This window comes from Peromyscus maniculatus, chromosome 17, assembly GCF_049852395.1.
Source record: "Peromyscus maniculatus bairdii isolate BWxNUB_F1_BW_parent chromosome 17, HU_Pman_BW_mat_3.1, whole genome shotgun sequence".
NCBI classification, from domain to species: Eukaryota; Metazoa; Chordata; class Mammalia; order Rodentia; family Cricetidae; genus Peromyscus; species Peromyscus maniculatus.
In genome coordinates this window covers 56,400,452-56,422,113 of record NC_134868.1, presented here as the reverse complement: position 1 = coordinate 56,422,113, position 21,662 = coordinate 56,400,452, and the positions used below count along the sequence as shown (strand labels likewise).

The window sequence follows — 21,662 nt, the reverse complement described above, 5'->3', positions numbered from 1 at the left end:
AGGGACGAGGTTCTTGCTCTGTGAGAACAGTGTCAGTGCTAAAGGGCCTCCCTGCTGTGGTGGACCTGTCACTCATACAAATGAAGGACATGTGCAGGACTGCAAAGGACAGATAGACAGACAAGGTCCATGGACTGGACTCTTTCCCCAGACACTATTCCACCAAACTCTGATTGCCATATTCATGTGGCAAACCAATCCTCACTCAGCCTGTACCTTAACTGCACCACACTTGGGTGTTTGCAGCTGGAGGACTGCACACAGCTCACGGTGAGGGGACAGGATAGTTCACAGCAAAGGGAGAGGACATAGCTCACAATAGGGTCACAGGACATAGTTCATGGTGAGGGCACAGGACAGCTCACACCAAAGACCAGAACAGAGTTCCGAGTGAGGAGCTAGAACACAGTTCATAGTGAACAGACAGGGCAGCTCAGCTCACAGGGACAGATGGATCACTCAAAGTTTGAGTCTCCGAGTGTGCACAGGATGAGTTCACACTAGGCAGAGTGCCTCACACATGTTTGTGAAAATCTCAAAAGTTCCTCAGCAGGTAAAGAAAGATGGCCTTGTGGCAGAGAAACATCCAGAGGCAGCAGCTCTTTGGGTGTCTGAACTTGTATGTTCCACCTCAGGGTTTCGTTATGTATATATTTATTATTTTATGGATTGCACTAAAATTCTTGGTGCTTCATGAAATACAAACTTGTTGTACAGCTACCAATCACGGTGATGAATGCCGGTGAGCTTCTGGGTCAGAACTGTGTCTCTGTGCATGTGGCTTGTCTGCTCTGGCTGTGAGACTTGTGTGTAGACTGAGTGTTTGACTCGCAAATGTGTGGTCGATTCAAGTTTACATTATCGCGTCAGGTAGACTAGGTAGTGCTCTGCTATGGCTTTCTGTCTCTTGTGTACATGTCCTTTTAGCAGTAATAAATGCTGTGTAAGTAATTGTTAAGCTGCTTCCTGAGTGATAGTTCTGTGGCTTTGACACTCAGGGCTTACCCCCTTGCAGACTGTGATCTTTTGAGATTTCAGAATACAGAATTTTGGTTGCCGGGATCATGGCCTCCGATTCCGGAACTACCAGGCGGGCCATGTTGCTAATCTCCCTTTCCTGATCTGGCTCTGGGCCTCAGCACTTAGTCTCAAGCTCAAGCAGACTCTGGTTATCATGTCATGTCACTAAAAAGCAACAGCAGTCGGGTGGGGTGTCCACAGTACTGCACCCTGCGTCTCCCTGCCTGCCTGTGGCACAGCCGACCCTTTCCATCACCATGCTGTGCGAGCCTGCTCCAGCTGCCTTGTCGATGTTTCCCTGGCCTGCGTCACAACTCAGTGATGAACTTTACCTCATCTTTACCACCCTCTCGGGTGCCACCTCTGCTTCCCTCCTAAAAGTTCTCCCTCCTACCCTTCCTTTTCATCCCTGTGTCTGCGGCCAGCTCTTCTCCATGATCCTGTCCTTCAGGGTCACCAGTGGCCTTCTGTATAAAACCAGAGTGGGTTCTGGGGTGGATCACTGTCCACTTGTTTGACGTTCCTTGACCTCCGGACCCTCCTGTGCTCCACTCTTTTCTGGTTGTTTCTTGCTGCTCAGCCTCCAGCTCCCCGAGGGTCTTGATCTCCACGTTTATATACAGTCGCTCTCTCCACCTCGCTGTCATCGCTGGAGAGGTGAGTCCCATGTCAGGGCTTTAAATGTCACTGTTAATCTCTGCCCAGCCCTTGCTCCAAGCTCCTCTTTCTACATGCTCCTCTCTAATTCCTCGGGGCGCGTGGGAGGCAGGCCACACTCAGCTGGCCCAAGCTGGAGCCTGCTTTGGGTCCCCTGCTGCTCTCCCCAGGGCTTGGTGACTGAGCACAGTTAGCTCTGCATCCCACAGCCCACGCCTTGCCCACCCACAAATCCTACTGGGTCTAGTTTAGAACACATCATAGGCTAAGTCCCACCTGCCTACTCTGGCAGCATGCAGCCATGCATCTCTCACTAGGACCTCCCAGTTTCTGCCTCCTGCGGGTCATACTCTTCTCTTCAGCCCTTCCTTTTCTCAACCAGCAACAGCTCCAAGTGTCCTTTGAACACACGGCATGTCTCCCATCACTCCTAAGAACCAAATGCACCAGTGTCCTCTTTTCCCTCTCAGGAAAGACAAAACCATCTTAGAATCCTAGGACTCAGTATGGTGCCTGCTGAACTTCCAGCTAGCTGCCTTCCCTGGTGCTGTGCTCAGTGACCGAGACTCTCTGTTCCCCCGAAGTGTCAGGGCAGCTTGACCGCAGGGCTTCTTCAGAACTTAACACCTTTCTCAGCAAGACCTTGCAATACCTGCTCCACAAGAGCCCTACTTCTAGTCCAGCTACTATGTGTTTTGTTACCCCTGGCATTATTTCCTACATGACTTTATTCAGCATTTACCCACTGCTTTTTGCTCGTTTTCCTAGCTAGAATATTGTCTCAATGGGTCAGGGACTTTGTTAATTTATACTCTGATGCAATATCCACTTATTAATTGGCAACATCAGTAGTACTTAGTAATAATTTTGCATTTTATGCTGTCAATAAAAACTTTAGTATGTAATAGTTTCGATAAGTCATTTAGCTTTCCTATTTGAAAGTACAACTATCTTTATTACATAGCTCCCATTTAAAATTTGCAAATGTAAAACAAAATGCAATGTACACTCTGCATAGATGAATCAGTCATATAAAAGTCATGATATATTTCATATTAGTTTCTTTCTGAAAGCCCAGGGTTGGCCTTAGAAAAGGTGTTAGGTTGGTACAGAGTATGATCATAGTACTCACAGAATGTAACTGGTATGGACAGTTATTAGTCTCAGATATAAGAGCATCACCCAGGCCTCTGATAAGGATTTTCAGAGTAAAAATACAGAACGTGGAGGGATCTGCCCTCATATGATCTCACTTACTGTTCTCTGATAAGCTCAATAGGGTCAGCCAAGCCCAGGTCATCCTCTGAGTTTTCCCAGTTGGAACACTGGACTTGACTTCCTGGTGCACACTCAAAGGCTACTTCCTATTTTTTTCCTCTGCACACTGGCGTCCCTGTTTCTAAGGGAACAAGAGCGATCTCGATGTGGAGGTCAGCTACGTGAGTCAGTATGCACAAAGCTTAGTTTGTTCTGAGCGTGCATCAATTTTAAATTTATTTTCAGTTGTCAGGTTCAAATTGCAATATGCAATTGTTTTTCAATGTGTTTTGAAAGATGGGTGCACTGTGAAATGTCTGGTCTGTAAATATCAACATGGATTGCTTATGTATTTACTGTTTTTATGTGATGAGAACATCAGATTTACTCTCTGCGAACCAAGGCATGCTGTATATCATAGCTAATCTCTTGAACATACTCCTCCTAATAGGAGCTTTATGCACCCTCGATAGACATCAGCCCGTCCCCACCCACTGCTGACAACCACCTGTGGCCTCCTCCTGAGAGTCCCTTTTTCAGATATCCCTCTCTAAAGAGATGTGTGTGCATGTTGATGTCTGACCTCCTCAGCGTGTGCCACACACACAGATTCGCACACTAAATAAATAAACAACTTTTAACAAAGAAAGCACTCGGTAAACACCCACTGCAAGGGGGGAGTGAGATGCCCAAGTATTCTGCAGGCAGACCCTCGTGGCTGGGATTTCTGCAGGTCTGAGTGTCGGATAGCAGGCTTGTGGGCAAACACCCAGACTTTGCAGGGCTTGGGGCAGAGTTATTTTAGAGTGGAGAGAAGTACGAAACTTTTTTTTTTTCTGGTTCAGAATAGTTAAGGAGGGGTGGGTGGGGAATGCTAGGAATGTGCTATTTGATTTTATTGAAGATTTTTCTATTAAAAAAAAAAAAAATCCTGAGAAGCGGGCCAGCAGTGAAGCGCTGTCCATTCAGCACTCATTAGCGGCAAATAGAATAAAGTCGGGCTGTTATTAAAAGAACATTATTTTTGAAGCATAATCTGAGTTTAATTACCTCTATTTTCCAACTGCTGTCATTTTGTCCATTTCCCATGCAGTCTTTAATTCGGCATGATGGAATCCGTACGTTTCCTCTGGGACCTTTTTCTATGAAGAGGGACGTGACTAAGGTGTGCGTCTTACATGTGTCCAGTTTGCTCTTTTGAATTTTCTGCCCTAAATCTTCCGACCAAACCCCGGCTATGTGTGTTGTTCTGCAGCTGTAGATGTATAGTAGAGAAGGGGTGATTCAGGCCTCGTCCCGCTGGAGGAAGAGAGAGAGAGAAGGAACGGAAGAGGACCTAAGCAAAGGCAGACAGAGGGTTTTGAGGCCTTCTTACATGGCACATGCGCATGTTCTTGGCCTCAGTAGCCTGGAAAGGCTGCCAAGATTTGGGAGTGCCTGTGGGTGTACGAATAGTAACCCAGCTTCTGCCTACAATCACTGCTTGCATGGGTATCCTAAAGCCATCTGGCAAATGGCAATAGAGTGGGATCCTCCATCTAGCTTCCTATTAACAGAATTGCTTATAGAATGAGAGATCTGGTCTGTTTAACTTTCTGCTGAATGTGGATTTCATCTCACACTCCTATGTGTTTCTATCCAGCCCCCTGGGTTGTGATCTTGTTCACAGTAAGTGCTGTTAAATGTATGGAGAGGTCCAGAGGCCTGGCATGCACCTGATTTCTGTCTCTATTATGCGATGACATAAGCTGTTTTTGAAAATATATTTTTGAAATTAATTCACATAATGTAAGATTCACTTGTTTCAAATATCAAACTCAATGTTTTTTTTTTTTTTTCCATCACAGGCAATTTATTTTGTTCTATTCATTCACAGTTAATACAGAAAATACTTGGAAACATTTCCATATAATGTTTGACACAGAAATCATCAAATAGAAGTATACAATGTTGACAGGAGGCAGTACATTTATAATTTATAACCCCAAATGTATTTATAAGTTAGAAATGGAAAGATCTACAAATGAAATTATGAAGGTTCACCAAAGTCATTTAATCTGTCAGTTTCTCATTCATTTTTATGTCTTAATAATATTCTATTGTATGAATAAGCCACATTTTATTTCTCTCCAGTATTTGATAGCTATTTGAGTTGTTTTAACTTTTTTACTATTAGCAACACACTGCTGTAAACCTTCATGTACATGTTTCATAGGTGCACATTTTCAGTAGTTTGAGGATATATTCCTAAGGGTAGAATTGTTGAGTAACAGAGTAACAATGTTTTGCATTTTGACCAACCACCAAACTGTTTTGCCAAAGTGGCACACCATTTTACAATCTCACCAAATCCTTGTTTTTAAGGCTCTGATTTTTGTACAAAAGCATTCAATCATTCTGTCAGACCAAACCAGGAAAAGTAAGCTATAGTTCAGAGCTGTTCTATTCCATTTACTATGCAAAGCCATTCTTGGCGTTTGCAACTCTCAGCCCTTTTGAGTATTCTTGCAGTGTTCACCTTTTCCTCCACCACTTTTTTTTTCTTCTTTTTTTCTGGTTTATTCCTATCTATTACAAATGTATAAAAAATCCTCCATCAACGCAGCTGATAGCAGCAGAACCTTGAGAAATATACCTTTGGTTTGCCTCAGAAAAGGAACACATATTGTACTGTAAAGTCTATAAAATTGACTAGTTTTAATGTTCATGAGCATATTTTACCTACATTACTTTTTCAGGATGTTGAGAAAGCACAGGCTGGAGGCTGGGGGCTAGATGGTTTTGAGGAAGAGGTCTTGGTGGACTCTTTCATAGAGCAAAGGGAAGCAATGCCTTCTGGGAAATGAGCTAAGTTTTAATCTAGTCTTTAAGATTAGAAGTCAAAAACAAAAATATTAAGGAAAGGAAAACTTAATTGATCTTTGAAGTATTGTTATGTGGAATTGAGTGGGACTTTTGAGGCCTTTCTTCCAGAAAACAAGGACTTGGTTGTCAGGCTATATTAGGCCTAAACCTTGGTGCCATGTAGTTGTACTTAAATCATTTCAATGGAAAGTGTCTTAGTGATTGGATCTTCTAGTGCAGTTTGGAGTTCTTCCATTTGAAAAATGTGATATTTACATGGGATTGTTTGAATCTTGTTTTCTAGTCCCTCCCCATCACCACCCTCATAATCTGAAGGTAGATTTTTCTCTTGATAAAGGAACAAAAAAGGTGAACATCTTGTTTGTAAATAGGTATCTAGTAACTAGTGGTAAACTTGAAATGGTAGAATTCTTTAAAGCCTAATTCTAGGTAGCTTTAAGAAAATGTATCTTAATTATTTTTGAACCTGTATTCACCTTGTTTTTTTCAAATATCTTAAGTTATATTTTCTTGCTGGCAAGCTGGCGTAGCTATCCTAATATCTAGAGAAAAAGGATGTTTTAAAAGAGAAGAAGTCTTGTGGCAATGCCTCAGTGGTTCAGGTAACTACCAGAACTCGGAAAAGTTGGTTGAACTTAGGATTGACTGGGAGGCCAAAGATTTAAAAAGCAGAAGATTCTCTCAAGACATAAGTTGTGTGATAATAGTGTGGCTTGTGTGTGTGAATGAGAATTTGTAAATGTTGAATTCTAGGCTTCGACAATCATTGTCAGTGCAGATTAAGCTGCAAGTATTTATGTTCTAAAACTTAAATTATAAAGCTAGTTACGTCTTTCTAACAACTAGTTTTAATGTTCAATGTTTTTTTTTTCAAAAGTATATTTACAACGTTGTGCAACCATCTGCACTATCAAATGACAGATTTGATCACTATTTTTGATAACTCCAAAAGAAATCTGGGACCCATTAGCAGTCACTGCTGCTCTGCCTGCCTGGCAACTCTGGCAGGCAAATCTACTTCCTGTCTCTGCAGAGTGGCGCGTTTTGGATACTCTGTGTTGGATGTGTCCTGTAATAAATGGTCTTGGGGTCTGGCTTCTTTCACTAAGAAAGTATTGTAAAGTTAATTTATGCTCTAAGATACCTTCACAGTTGCTTATTTCAGGTACTAATACACCATGCTTATTTACTCATTCATCAGCCAAGGGACATTTTGTTTCTTTTTCCCCCCCAGTTATCCACAATGCTGGTCTATATAAAGCATCCTATACACACTTTACTTTTTCTTGGATAAATAACCAGCAGAGGAATCTTTGGAGTTCTGATGCAATTCTGTTTCTTTGATCCGTTTCCAGGTTGCTTCCCATGCATCAGTTTTGTTCCTATTGGTAGTAGATGAAGTTGGATTTCTTTATACACTAGTTGCATTGGTTAGTGTGTGTCTTCTGTCTTACAGACACCCTGGAGAGAATGGGGTACATTACTGCACCTTTAGCTTCCCTCTCTATAATGTCTGTATACATTGACTGTCTTCTCATATGCTTATCAGAGATTCATTTATCATCTCTGGAGAAATGACTCCAATCTTGGCCATTTGAAAATGATAGTCTTTTGTTATTGAGTTGTCAAAACTTAAATATTCTGGATATAAGTCCCTTTTTATTTATAGGAATTTCAAATATTTTCTCCAAGTTGTGGGTTTTTCTTTTGTCTTCTTGATGGTGTTTTTGCAGCATAAGAGTTTTGAATTTGCTGAAATCTAGTTCCCTTGTGCTTGCTTGCTTTTTGTCCTTAGTGCTGGGAGTGCCCTGTCTGAGAACTCCCTGTTTAACCTCTGTCCACAAGGGGCAGCTCTTGTGCTGTGTTCTGAGTTCTGTAGCTCGTACACCCAAGCCTGCCTAAGTTCTTTTTTTTGACATACGTTATCATGTGAGGTTGGGATGCAACCTTCTTTCCCTCCCATGCTTTTCTAGTTGTCACAGAAGTGCTTGTGGAAAGAACACTCTCTTCCCTTTGGATTGCTTTGACATCTGTCTCAGTTCACTCATCCTGCTGTGTTGGAATTCCCAAATGGGTTGCGGTAGAAAAAGCACACACTTGCTTTTCACGGTTCTTGAGACTGGAAGTCCTAGACTAGGGCACCGACAGGTCCAGTGTCTAGAGAGGCCTGCTTCCTGGTTCATAATGATGTCTTCTTACCTTCCTCATGAGGTGGAAGGGATGAAGAAGCGTTCTGTCCATCCACAAGGGCTCTACCCTCATAGCCCCATCACTTCCCAAGGGTCCCACATGTAATAAAGTCATTTTTGGGGATTAGGTTTTGCTGTTTGACTTCTGGGAAGTATAAACATTCAATACATGTCAGCTTTGATGTCTTATTTTTTTGGGTCTGGGCTTTATCCCACAGCTCTCCATGACCTGTGTAAGGGGAAGCAATTTTGTTTTTCTTCTATGCTAAAACATCTTAGGCCATGTGGGCGTTTGGGGGCAGATTGTGACCCTCTGGCTTGATGACAGTTCAGAGGCCAGATGCAGGGGTGTGAGCTCAATCAGAAACTGATTTTGAGCAAGTTGTTCAGCTTCTGCAGCCGGGGGGGTCCTCCCTCTGAAGAGTCAGACATCTTTGAACTTGAAGCGGGGGAGTATATGAAAAGCATTGAATTGCATACATGTTCCTATGTGACTTTGGTCCTGTGAGGTTATTATACCTGTATCATGGACACTAAAGCTCATGGAAACTGTGCAATAGTCTTAGCTACAGCAAGAAAGCAAAGAAAGTAGGGATTAGAGTCTGGTTCCACTGACAGAGCCTTTGTGCTTCATATCCTAGTGATGCTACCTATGATCTTGCTCCTGACCTGTCAGTAGAGTCGGCTGAGCCTCTTTGGAAGTCTCTACAGTTCCCCTCATCTCCTTGGAAGCTCCTGTGTCCTCTGACAACATCCTGCCTCTTTACCTAGGATGAATCTAGCTATTGGGATGTAGTAGTGAATCCATTCTGACTTACTTGGCCGAACAGCTTAGATATAACAAGTACAAACCAATGCTTTCACTCAGGCACTGAGGGGCTGCCTAGCAGGAAGAGGAGGTCACATGACCCACATGACCCTGGGCCTGGATGGGACACCAGCTAGTTCTGCTATGCCCACAGTAATGCCACCATGATGAGAGATCTGGGGATGAATTCTTTCACCTCGTGTGTCTCTCTTTTCCTCTATAAAATAAGGAACTTGTTAGATATTCTCCAGGGGACTCTGACTTTAAAATTCAATCTGCCTATAAATATGACTAAGTGATTTCACAACCGTATTTAAAACTACAAGAGCAGACTAAAGGGTAGGAAAATAGCTCTGGTTCTACAGTTGGAGTCACAGTCGGAGCTGAGTTTCAAGAAGTGTGGTGAGTTACAGAATATCCAAGCGTCATCGTTAAGAGGCTGATAAAGTTGAATGTCACTGACTAACTCCTTCCCACTGTGGGATGAATTCTCAAGAAGTAGACCAAAAAGTGTTTTTAAGGGTGAAGATTTGGAGGATGTCATGAGTAACCTTTAGGAGACTGTTGGCAAGGCACTCCATTGGGTACGGACTAGGTATCGTCCTGTTTTTATTACACGGGTCTTTATAGTTTTCATCCATTAAATCACTCAGGCAAAGCAGTTTCTAATGAATTGTGGGAAGTGTTAAAAATGGAAGTGCTTCTCCATCTCTAGTGCCTTCAGAGTCCGCTGTCCTGGCTGCTTCTTTCTGGGACTTGCTCCATAAGGTCCCCTCAGCTGAGGCATCCTCAGATGCTTCACTGTGTGCTCAGCAAACAGGGCTTGAATGTCTTGTTCTAAATACTCTCCATAGCTCATCATGGAGATAAAACTGAGTCTTCCTTTCCTCTTTGTAGAAACCAAGTTTGTGGGTTTTTTCTGGTTATATAAATATTCCTTAGCTTATAAAGATCAGATACGCAGGAAAAGAAAATACTTTCCTGTTATATATTCTGTCACTACAAAATAATCATGAGAGGTAGTTTGCTAAATTTAATTTCAGAATAAAAAAAAAACCACAGGCAAACACATGACTGTAGATATATGTGCACATAGACACATGGACATGAACACACAAACACATGGATGTAGACATGTGTATACAGAGACAAATACATGAGTATAAACACATAAATACAGGCATATGTGCACAGACAATTGTATAAACCCAAGTACAAGAACACATATGTGTAAACATGGACACATACAGGAACATTAACACATACATATGAATACATACATACATGTACACAGATCCATATATGCATGAACACTGACATAACTCATGTGAATGCAGGCACTGGTAAGAACATAGACCCAGACACATAAATACCAACATAATTGGACATAGGCCCAGGAGCATGAACAAATACATGCATGTAGGTATAGGCACATGCTTGCACAAACACTGGTATAGCCCTCATGAATGTAGACACGTGCATGAAAGTAGATACAGACACATGAACACACATGTGTACAAATAGACACATACATGTATGAATATCGATCATACACATATGAATGTAGACCAAGCTTAGGCACATACATGCACAAAGACTGACATATAGCACATCGCACAAATAAGGTCACATGTGAATATGAACACACATGATGACCCATGTGCACATAGACACAACACCATGAACACACAAATGCAGACATGAATAAAAACACTCAAATGCATGAACACAGACATTCACAAACATGAGTGCAGACCTGCACACACACACACACACACACACACACACACACACACACACACGAATATTAATGCACAAATCCATAAAAAAAATTTTTTTCAGAGAACAAAGAAGCTAATAGTATGTGTGCAGTTTCAGGCAGCTTTTAAAAATTAACCTTAAGTTATACACATAGACATGCAAATTTTCATGTACTTACTCTATGTGAAGTTAATGGTTATATAATGTTCCATGTATATGGTATAATTTTTAAAAACCAGACCCCTAGTGTTGTAGAATATTATTTTAAGTGTGTTGTTACTTTTGTTTATGTTGCATTTGTTTAACTCTATGAAGGTGTGTGACTTTGCCTGTTTTAAACACCTGATGGTCTAATAAAGAACTAAATGGCCAATAGCAAGGCCGGAGAAAGGACAGGCAGGGCTGGCAGGCAGACAGAATATATAGAAGGAGAAATCTGAGAGGAGAGATCTAGGATCCAGAGAAGAAGGACTCCAGGGGCCGGCCACCCAGGTACACAGCAAGCCACAGAGTAAGAGTAAGATTCACAGGAGTAAGAGAACAGGAAAAGCCTGGAGGCAAAAGGTAGACAGGTTAATTTAAGGAAAGCTGGTTAGAAACTAAGCCAAGCTAAGGCCAAACATTCGTAATTAAGAATAAGCCTCCATGTGTGATTTATTTGGGAGCTGGGTGGCAGGCCCCCCCAAAAAGAGTAAAAAAAAAAAACTCAACAACACTCTTGATATTCAGGTTATTTCTACCTTGCCCCTTAAATTATCTTGGGGATTTTTGTGTTGAACAGCTCACCATCAGGGCTTTCACTGGAAATCTGTGGTGGGATGACATGAGTTTGTGTTTTCTCTTATTTCCTGGTGCGTGTCATGGACAGCCCATGAGGAGAGGTGGGGTCTGGCAGCAGAGGGGCCTTGTACATGTTCAGTGTGCTGAGGACTCTGGACCTCTGTGGGGTATGTTTCCCGGGTGAGGGTTTCACTCTGAACGCACGCCACTGCTGCTGGGTTTGTTACAGGATCGTTGTTCCTTTCAACATGCCAGAGGAAGGAGAACTCTGTCAGTCCATCTCAAGCCTGTCTTGCTTTTGGTTGGTGTCTGCAGTCAGGTACCTCTCAGTAGCTATACTACTATCACAGAATATTTTCCCTGTCCCTTTCCCTACCATACTCAGTTGTTGTGTGTTTTTATTATTATTATTTTCCCTAAAGCTAAGAACTTACTTTTGGTAAGGGATGACGTTAAGTGCCATTAATATTCATGGTTAAATATCTTGCAGCCCACAACCTAGAACACAGTGAGAGAGAAGTAACTTTACAGGTGTGTGCTTTGTGATTTAGGTTTGCTTGGAAGAATCGTGATGGGAAATAATAGGATGGATCCTGATGGACGGGGTTGCATCTGGAATGGTGTCTTGTAGACTGGATGATCCATTGGAAAAATTGTTACTCAGTGTTTGATTCCCTTGGGTCTCTAGTATGCAAATTCCTCTCCATAAATTTGCTATGAACTGAAGTTTGGGTAACATGCAATAAAACATTTCCTATGTGCTCAAAGTTAGAGAGTCATGGATTTAGAAGGAAGCGTTGTGGGAAGTGTCAACCTCCCCAGAGGAAGAATCTGCAGGGAGGGCATCCTTTAAACCTGGTTCTGGTCTCAGGCAGCTGGGAGTCTTTGAGGACAGTCATTTTAAAATACAGGAAGTGGAAAGTATTTATGTAACTCATGGGAAAAGGGACTCAAGAATGATGGTTTTATCTTGGAAAAATCACTAAGCAGAGACTTGATAGCCATAGAAATTTGGTGACTGTGTATCGTATCAAGAAACAATATAGTTCCTGGATGTAATTGTCAAGAACCATAGTCTCATAGCCTCAGATGCTGGATACTAGCTGCAAGTTGCTATAGCAACAAAGCAAGTAGCTGTAGCAGGATAGTAAGCAGCAAAAAAAAAAAAAAAAAAAATTAAGAACTCAAGCTTGAATATTTCATTTCTGTTCCACTTTTACTTTTAGGACCAATGCTATTGGGTTTATGTTTTTCAAAGGAAGGAAAGTGGGTTTTTTGTTTGTTTTTTTAGTAATTTTACTTTGGGGGACTTTTTTATGGAATGAACTGTGTGGTAAATTCATCAACAAACTTGCTCTGACTCCTGCTCCTTTTCCTGTTCACTTAACATTAATTACTTCTTGACCCTCCAGCCTCCCCCCACAACCCCACCCCCATTCTCTCCAAGGGAAGTCAGCTGAGCTTGGTACATTCAGTAGAGGCAGGTCCAAGACCCTCCCCCTGCCTCAAGGCTGTGCAGAGGTGGGAGGAGAGAAGGGGGGGATCTGTGATTGGTATGTAAAATGAATAAAAACTTCTTTAAAAAAAAGAATAGTTTTTAAAATTGAAAAAAAAAAAAAGACTGCTTGGAGCTGTCCACCTTCAAAGTGCTGAAAGCATCGCTGAAGAGGAGCACCACCAGTTTTTGGAAAACTTCCCTTACTGTGCACATTCTGTTTTCAGGGCGGGAGCAGACACAAATTAAACACACTCACACACTCAAATATGTGCATCGAGGTTTGAGTCAAACCCAGTATTTATAGAAAGTTTCACCTCTTTAAAATCTGTATTAAATGTGTTGCCTTGGATTTATAGTTAGGAGATTATGTTACAGTTCTATAAGGTTTTGTACATTCCGTGGGTTTCTTTATCGGTATATAGTTAAAAAGAAAGTACATGGCGTTTGTCATTCTGCCTCTCCCTCTTTTGCACTGAATGATTAGATAATGGTTAAATGCTCAATTTAGGTAAAAAAGCGCTGTTGTCAGCAGAAATGAAATCATTAGGAATATTTGAATTTGTGGTGTTTGCAGTGTTGTTTTGCTGCTGTGTTGGTCAAGTTTAAAAAAAAAAAACTTTTCTAGGTATGGAGAGTGAGCTACTTCCAAATGACCAAGTTACAGAGGAGAAGCATCATTCACCTAGACTTCTTATTATCAAATGTTTTCATTAATGCTTTTATTTGCTTTAGAAAAAGTACTAGAACAAAATAACAACAGCCTTCTTAGCCAATAACACACAAAATAGTTTTCTCCTCACTAAATGGTAATTTCACATACAAAATTACATATAGTAACAGCAAATGTAAAGTTCACATGCACAGAAGATGTTACTCATGTTATTAGGAACATTTCAGATGTTTACCACTATCAGTTTCCCCAAAAGCATTGTGCTAAGAATTAACCCCACGAAACAGATATCTTAGTAAAATCAGATCATCACAGCATGTGTTACTTGATCATAGGATGCATTTTAGTGCATAAAGTAGAGACAAGTTCATTAAAAATTTTATCTCCAGCCGGGTGTGGTGGTGCACACCTTTAATCCCAGCACTCAGGAGGCAGAGGCAGGTGGATTTCTGTGAGTTTAAGGCTAGCCCAGTCTACAGAGTAAGTTCTAGGACAGCCAGAACTGTTACACAGAGAAATCCTATCTCAAAACAAAATCAAACAAACAAAAAAAGAGAAGAAAAAAGAATTTTATCTTCAACTTGTTGAATTAGCAAACTGACTTATGTTTTCACCTTAACTCAGGACAATAATTTGGAACCATCCAATGTCTTCCTGGTGTTTTGGGTCTTCAGATGCAGGGAGCGGCAATTTGTTTGCTTATATAAAAGAATATTTGGAAAGGTATGATGTGGTCATGTTGGCAGGCTCAGGGGTGAGTGGGACTCTGATTGATATACCCAAGGAATCCCACTCACATCATACCTTAGTCTGTACCTTCTGGCCAGGTCAGGCTGGGTATTAAGTTTGTCTTTGCCAAATAGTAGCTCCACAAGTGGCATTTTCCCCCATACAGCTCTGATTTTCCCCTTGGAGAAGAATACTGTCTGCCCATATTAGCAACAGGTGAATTAATGTGGATATATTTCTGAATTTCCAAGAGCATTGAACTACCAGCTCAATAAATAAGTACAAACTCCAGTCTCAACCTTCTGTCTTCATTTTCTTTGAGTCACAACTATAACTACCCTTGAAGAAACTGAAGAGAGATGGTGTTTGGTAGTCCTAAGAACTTATAGATTCACACTCTCAGGTTGACAAACCCTACTCCTTATTGTAGAAAAATACCTTGGAGCTATGAAGCTATTGTTATGAAATTTCATACTTAGAACCTGTGAAAGTCCTTAATATGAGAATAATTTTGATACTAGGACACTCATATTCCTCATTATGTATGCAAGAAGTTAAGATAAATTGAACTGGCCATTAGCCACTGCTGGTAACATAGGAGATCACAAAACACAAATCAATTAAAATGTACTCTGATCATCACAGGTAAAGTTGACTTACATATGCAACTTATGTTAACTAAATATTTAAATGCTGTATGGATTTTCAAGATCACTATATTATTATTTATTATTCTTTTTATTGTATGTGAGTAGGGGGATAAATCTTAATTGGTTAATTATTCTCCCCCTGTATAGATCTAAAAGGCATTGCCCTAAGAACCATGTAGTTGGTTCGTGTTTGTTATTTACTGGTTGTGCTGGCTCTTGATTTCTCATATCTGTTTCTGAAAGAAGATTAGGAATCTCCATTCTGAGCATCAGTGCTGCCTTTCTGGCGATGCAAACAGGGATCAGGAAAACCAGATCCTCTGGGGCGATTTGCTCTGAGTGAGATTTATTTGCAAGCAGCTTGTGGCCTTTCATCTTTGAAAATTGTGAATATGTTCATTTGATACCAACAGAAGAGGGTAAAATGTGTTACCAGAAAAACAAAAAGCAGCTAATCTTTAATTTAATGTAGCAAAACAAAGTACTTGTTGAGACTTCGATGCTTACGGCTACAGAAAATAAGAAAGGTGTTGACATTCCAACTCTCTTGTTTACCAGTTTGTAAATGCTTCATTCTGGATTAGGAACCAGACACCAGCAGTTGCATAAAACATGAGCACGTGGTCTCCTTTCCTTGTGGTTCTATGTGAATCTCTGATTGTGAAAAGTCTACTGATAGCGAGCTCCAAGGAACTCAGAGGTTCTTAAGGCTGGATCTTTCATACCCTTGTTCAGGCTCCAGATGAGGATTGCCTTGCACAGGGGTGGTTGGCTTGTGACCTAATTTACCAGCAACGGGTGTTGGTTTTTCATTTTTCCTTTCCTCCTAGGAATAAAAAATTAACATGGGTGCTTTACAAGGAGGTTGTCACCTGGGCTGAGCTGTAAGAAGCAGCTGAATTCTTGATGAAACCTGCCCTGCCCCCATGCCACAGCCCTGTACATTAGGGTAGGCTGCTCTACTGAATATCCAGCTCCAGAACTCACTTTGAGCAGTGAAATGCATCCATGGAATACTGGGAGTAGATTTGTGCAGTCAGTCCTGAACAGTGATTTCCAAACCAGCCTTAGAGGTATTTTAGCAATGGGAATTGGGTAAGCAAAGGGCAAAAAAGGAGATTTACTTGAGTGTGGCCATACTGGCTTCTTAAAGTGAGCTAACAGTTTCACAGTCATCACCTGAACTGGCTGTTTAACTGGTCATTGACCAGCTTGTCCATACTAGAGCTGTTTGGAGTCACATCTAAGGGAGACAGGCTAAGACCCCGGCTACTCTTTGGTGATATTTTAAGCCTACATCTGACTACTGCTTTAGAAATCAAGGAGCCCACTGGGTGGCTGTGTGCAGACTCCTAACAGCTTTGTTGGGTTCCCCGACATAACGTGCACTTGTGTCTGCCTCAGAAGAGACCAAAGAGTTTTCACCAAAACTGCCATCGAAAAGCCTGGAAAATACCTGGCAAATCCTTATTTAGTATCTCATGGTTATAGCTGGACTAGATGTTTAGAGAAAGGGAATGTCTGAGATGTGGGCAGAGCTCCTGTTAGGGGGACAAGCCAAGGAGGTCTCAGAGCTCCTCACCATGTCCCCATGAGTGAGTTCATATACACCTGGCTTGGTCTTAGAGGAACCCAACTCCAGCAATGCCACAACTCTTCTCAGCTGTGCTTGGTTGGCCCTGCATTTGCCAGGTGCCTCAAGCCACCCTGGTGACAATGATTTCATGATCCTTCTCTCCAGAAGAATCCAGTTGTTTACCAGGCCTGGTGTGCTGCAGACCACCCTGGTCTCTGTTTTCTGTAGTATGGAAGTGTGTGTTGGACAGGAGCGTATTAGTTCTAGAACTATGTCTGCTCCAGATGGCTCAGCTGTGCTTTGGTTTCTTCTGCTGTGGAACGTGATACAAATAGTTCTATCCTCTAGGCTACCAGGAGGCAGATGAGCAAACCACATGGTCCTGCGGACCCCTTAGTACAAGGTGCCCATTTGTCTTCCTCCTGGATGGATGTTCCTCTTCCTCCTGGACAGATGCTCCTCTTCCTCCTGGACGGATGCTTCTCTTCCTCTTGGACAGATGTTCCTCTTCCTCCTGGACGGATGCTCCTCTTCCTCCTGGACGGATGCTCCTCTTCCTCCTGGACGGATGCTTCTCTTCCTCCTGGACGGATGCTCCTCTTCCTCTTGGACAGATGCTCCTCTTCCTCCTGGACGGATGCTCCTCTTCCTCCTGGACGGATGCTCCTCTTCCTCTTGGACAGATGCTCCTCTTCCTCTTGGACAGATGCTCCTATTCCTCCTGGACAGATGCTCCTCTTCCTCCTGGATGGATGCTCCTCTTCCTCCTGGACGGATGCTCCTCTTCCTCCTGGACAGATGCTCCTCTTCCTCCTGGACGGATGCTCCTCTTCCTCCTGGATGGATGCTCCTCTTCCTCCTGGACAGATGTTCCTCTTCCTCCTGGACGGATGCTCCTCTTCCTCCTGGACGGATGCTTCTCTTCCTCCTGGACGGATGCTCCTCTTCCTCTTGGACAGATGCTCCTCTTCCTCCTAGTACACTTAGCAGATTTGCTCTGATCTCTTCTGTCCTCTTTCCCCACCACTTGATAGACAACCTGTTGAGAATAAAGGCAGCAATGTGACATCCTTTTTCCTGACCCAAACCTCACCCTACAGTGTCATCCTTACCCCATGTGCCTTCCAGTGTCATTCTTATCTCAAGCTCACTCTCCTGTGTCAGCTTTACCCATCATTACCTCAGGCTCCACCCTCCTATTTATGCACCACCCCAGGGCCCCCTCCCCACTGTCACCCTTAAGTAAGACCCCACTCTCCTATGTCAGCTCCTCAGGACTCACCCTCTGCTGTCACAGAACCTCAGGTCGCCATTCTCCCATTTCATCAGTATCTGAGGCCCTACCTTCCAATTTCAGTGTTGTCTGGGATCCCTCCCACTCATGGAGAACTGGAGGATGGACTCATTACCTATAGATTCTGGACAATGATGAACTACCAGGAGAAGGTGACTCCCCAAAACAGAAAAGTACTCCAGCAGTCAGCAGGGCATGGAGGACCGTGGGGTCATAGCACTGCCGTTTTCTTTGGACTTTGAGTCAGTTGTTTTGACGACTGGAGCCTCTAATCTTGTGGTCTTCAGTGAACCAGGAGACATCTATACAAGAAGGAGCCACTGACAAGACATTGTAGTGAATGAAGGGTCGGTTCTTGGATCTGAGTCTTGCTTGGATGCTTCCTCTGTGACGTCATCATAAAATGCTCCAGAGCCAGAAGTGGACTGCCGAGTGCCCAGGAGGGAAAGGCACCATACCTGTGATGAAGACAGCAGGTACTAATTCTCTCTTGGCTCTGGAGGTCAGACTCTGAACTTGAGGGGGAGGCTGAGGGACTGGTTTATTCTGCAGGTTCTAGGGGTGCACACCATGCCTCTTTCTGGGACTTGGTGGTCACTGGAGACCCTGGCATTCTTTGGCTGTAGTCCCATCAGTCTCGCTGTCAGTTTGCCTGTCTTCACATCGATGTTAGTGTTCTGGGATGCTTGTCATTGGCCTTTGCTAATTATAGAGTGATCTCGTCTCAAGATCCACAAAGGATGTCTACAAAGACCTGTTTCCAAATAATATCACCTTCTGAGCATCCAAATAGACACAGATTTGCAGGGTGGGGTTGGGGGAAGGCATTTAACCTACTCCAGTGGTTGAGGCAACACCCTTGCTGTGGGTCATGAGCACATCCTGTGGCAGGCAGCTGACTTCCCCAAAAGAGGTCTTCAGCGTCGCTGAGAGGTAGCGTGCCTATAGTTATTCCTTCCAGTACCCTGGTCTGGTGCTGAGGCAAACTGAAGGAGGCCTGGATCAGTTACTGTTTTTGTAGCGAATATTAAAGCAGGGGTTTGTGAGTTTTGGGCGCTTCTCTGCCCTGAGTGACCACCACACATCTTCCTAATGGGGTCCAAAAGCAAATCCCCTCAGCCCAGCAGCAGCACACTACAACTTTGCAGCTTAAGTCACCGAACCACGAAGTGCTTTTCGGGAGCATGCTAGCCTAAGTTGGTGTAAACATGGTGTGTCCTGTACAAAGCCAGTCTTAGGAGCAGTGAATTGTTTGGTAGAATCCCTGACTCTTTACATGTGAGCTGTTTGGGCCTCTGGAGTAGTTTGTGGAGGTTTAGGGGATTTATTTATTTATTTACTTATTTTAATTTAATTTAATTTTTACAATACAATTCAGTTCTACATATCAGCCAAGGATTCACTTGTTTTCCCCCCTCCCGCTCCCTCCCTTTCCCTCCAGCCTACCCCCCCCCCCCATTTCCACCTCCTCCAGGCAAAGCCTCCCTCAAGGACTGAGATCAACCTGGTAGACTCAGTCCAGGCAGGTCCAGTCCCCTCCTCCCAGGCCGAGCCAAGCGACCCTGCATAAGCTCCAGGTTTCAAACAGCCAATCAAACAGCCAACTCATGCAATGAGCACAGGACCCGGTCCCACTGCCTGGATGCCTCCCAAACAGATCAAGCCAATTGACTGTCTCACCCATTCAGAGGGCCTGACCCAGTTATTTACAAAGACAGTGTTTCTAGGCTCAGCAACTAGTCTCTTATGCCTGGTCTTCACCAGCCACTATCCCTGTACACCGATAGTGGAGGAATCCAAAACTCTAATAATCCAAACTCTTGGGTTATTCGGCATGTGATTTTAGAGAAGGTTGCTTTGCCATAGTGAGGCTTTAGGCATAGTAGTTTGGTCATCTGTCTACCACCTAAGACTCTCATTACCTTTCCAGATCAACCTCCTGTCTCCATTGAGGAGTCATGTGTACAGTGTTTGCCTCCTGGGGTGGAGTCTCTGTACTTCAGAGAACATCAATGACTAAATGGCCAGACCTTTGTTGTGAATACCAAAGGTTATTTTCTACCAAAAAACCTCCAGTCAAGGCAGGTATAGGGATGTAGACATGCCAGGGGTCTCTGACCTGCCCTCCCCCCCCCCCAACCTAGAGTTGGCTCTTATCTCTGTCAGCATACCGAAAGACTAGAGTGGAAGGCTTTCCTCTTCCCCTGCAACTTTTCAGATGCCAGGGAGCGCAGATTCTTTGCATGAGCTACCCATGTGGACGGGCCTCTCCGAACACCCTGCCCACTCACTTTTATGAAGACCTGTGTCGTCAGCTCGGTGACGCTCCGTAGGAAGTTGCCCATTTATGGCTACTAGAGCAAATGATATCATCACAATAGGTGGCTCCTGTCTAAATAGGGATCGTTTGTGAAATGAGATTATAGGCATTTATCTGAAAGAGCAGGAGACAGAGCACCTGCTCTTGGTAATTGATGTCCCGGAGGGATAACACTGCACTCTAATCAAGGCGTCCATCTCCATGGCTAATTTCGTTATGAGCAGAGAGCTTGCCTTTTCCGCTCGGTGCCAGGCAGCCCCCATATCCACATGGAATCCACTCCAGATCCATGTTTTCTATTACGCTTGACTATATGGGACATGCATCGCGATCCTATGCCTGCCACCGTGCTGCTGCAGTGTGCCTGTTTTGCAGAGTGCTGTGGCAGCCTAGTCCAAGCTGAGGCTGCCTGGAGCTGTGACCACTCACTTGGTCACCCCGGCCGCCACCTTCCTTTGCAGCGAGGTTGAAGTGCCCCTGCACACACAGCTCCCCATCTGCCGAGGAGCTGGCGGTGGCGCTTCACATTTGGATGCTGCAAACCAGCCGTGCAGCAGGAGTCTTGCTTTGGTAAGTCAAGGATGACTCATTTCTTACTTTTCGTGTCTTGGATGTATACTTTACTAGTGCCGTGGCCTCTGGGAAATGATACTTAACTGATCAGCACTCGACCAGCTAACCCAGTAGCTGCTTACCTCTCTGTACTTTGCAGCATGTTCTTTTTTCTTTTCTTTCTTTCTTTTTTTTCATCTTTCTTTCATTGCCCTGTTTCATAGACCTGGTTTGCACTGCTTTCATAAGTGAAATACTCATGACTTGGTAGACAGTAGTGGCAGCCAGGAGACTAGCATCACTGCAATCCAGGGAGCATCTTTCCTGCCCTGGGGGACTTGGGGCAGATGGTCTTGCACAGCAATCCAGGACTACAGTATCGTCATTATAGACAGACAAGTTCTGTCTCCTTTCCAATTAGCGATCATTTTGATAACCACCAAATCCTGGATCGGTCTGTAATGCAAGCTCTGTTTTGGCTGGCTCGCCTTTTTATTTCAGCAAAGAGGTGGCAACTGGGCTGTGGGTTCTGTGATCCTCTGGAAATGAGTAAATCCCGGGACCAGAGGTTATTAAACCTGTGTTTCATGGGCTAGCAAGAGAGAGGAGCCTGCGGAGAGGGCTTCCTTTGTGTTGCTGAGTGCACTGAGGGGTTCTGAGCTCTTCCCCTGCTGCACTGAATAGGATGAAAGGGAAGAGAGAGGTGCCGGGATGGGTACCTGCTGGGAAGTGCTGTCTCTGCCCGTCTTTATAACCAAAGCCCCTTCCAAAGCACTAATTTAGTGCTTACACCAAGTAGCCCTCCTCTGCTTGGTGGGAGGAGATGGTGTGCAAGTGCCATGGAATTGCCGAGGCTTTGGACGAAGCATGCTTTTGGCATGCACAGTGTGACAAGGAGCTCCGAGAACCCACCAGCCAGGAAGGATTTTTTTTTTCCCTTTTTTTCCAGTGAGGCAGAGTAACCGGTACAGCTGTTGTGGCTGGTCACCAGCCTTGGGTGAGCGAGCCATAGGGATGAAGGTGGCAAGGTATGCCT

General features: G+C 43.6%; 1 protein-coding gene across 7 annotated transcripts in view; it reads left to right on the top strand.

The window, feature by feature from the left end:
* Window positions 1–21,662, top strand: part of Dlgap2 (DLG associated protein 2) — a 746,370-nt gene that overhangs the window by 268,238 nt on the left and 456,470 nt on the right. Inside the window, exon 1 of one of the 7 annotated variants that reach the window (XM_076553683.1) lies at window positions 20,215–20,644. The exons of 5 other annotated variants lie outside the window; for them this stretch is intronic. The gene's annotated coding sequence lies outside the window, so the exon portion shown is untranslated. Of the gene's footprint in view, window positions 1–20,214; window positions 20,645–21,662 lie in introns of those variants that run through there. One more of the 7 variants, XM_015988288.3, reaches the window with a different exon arrangement.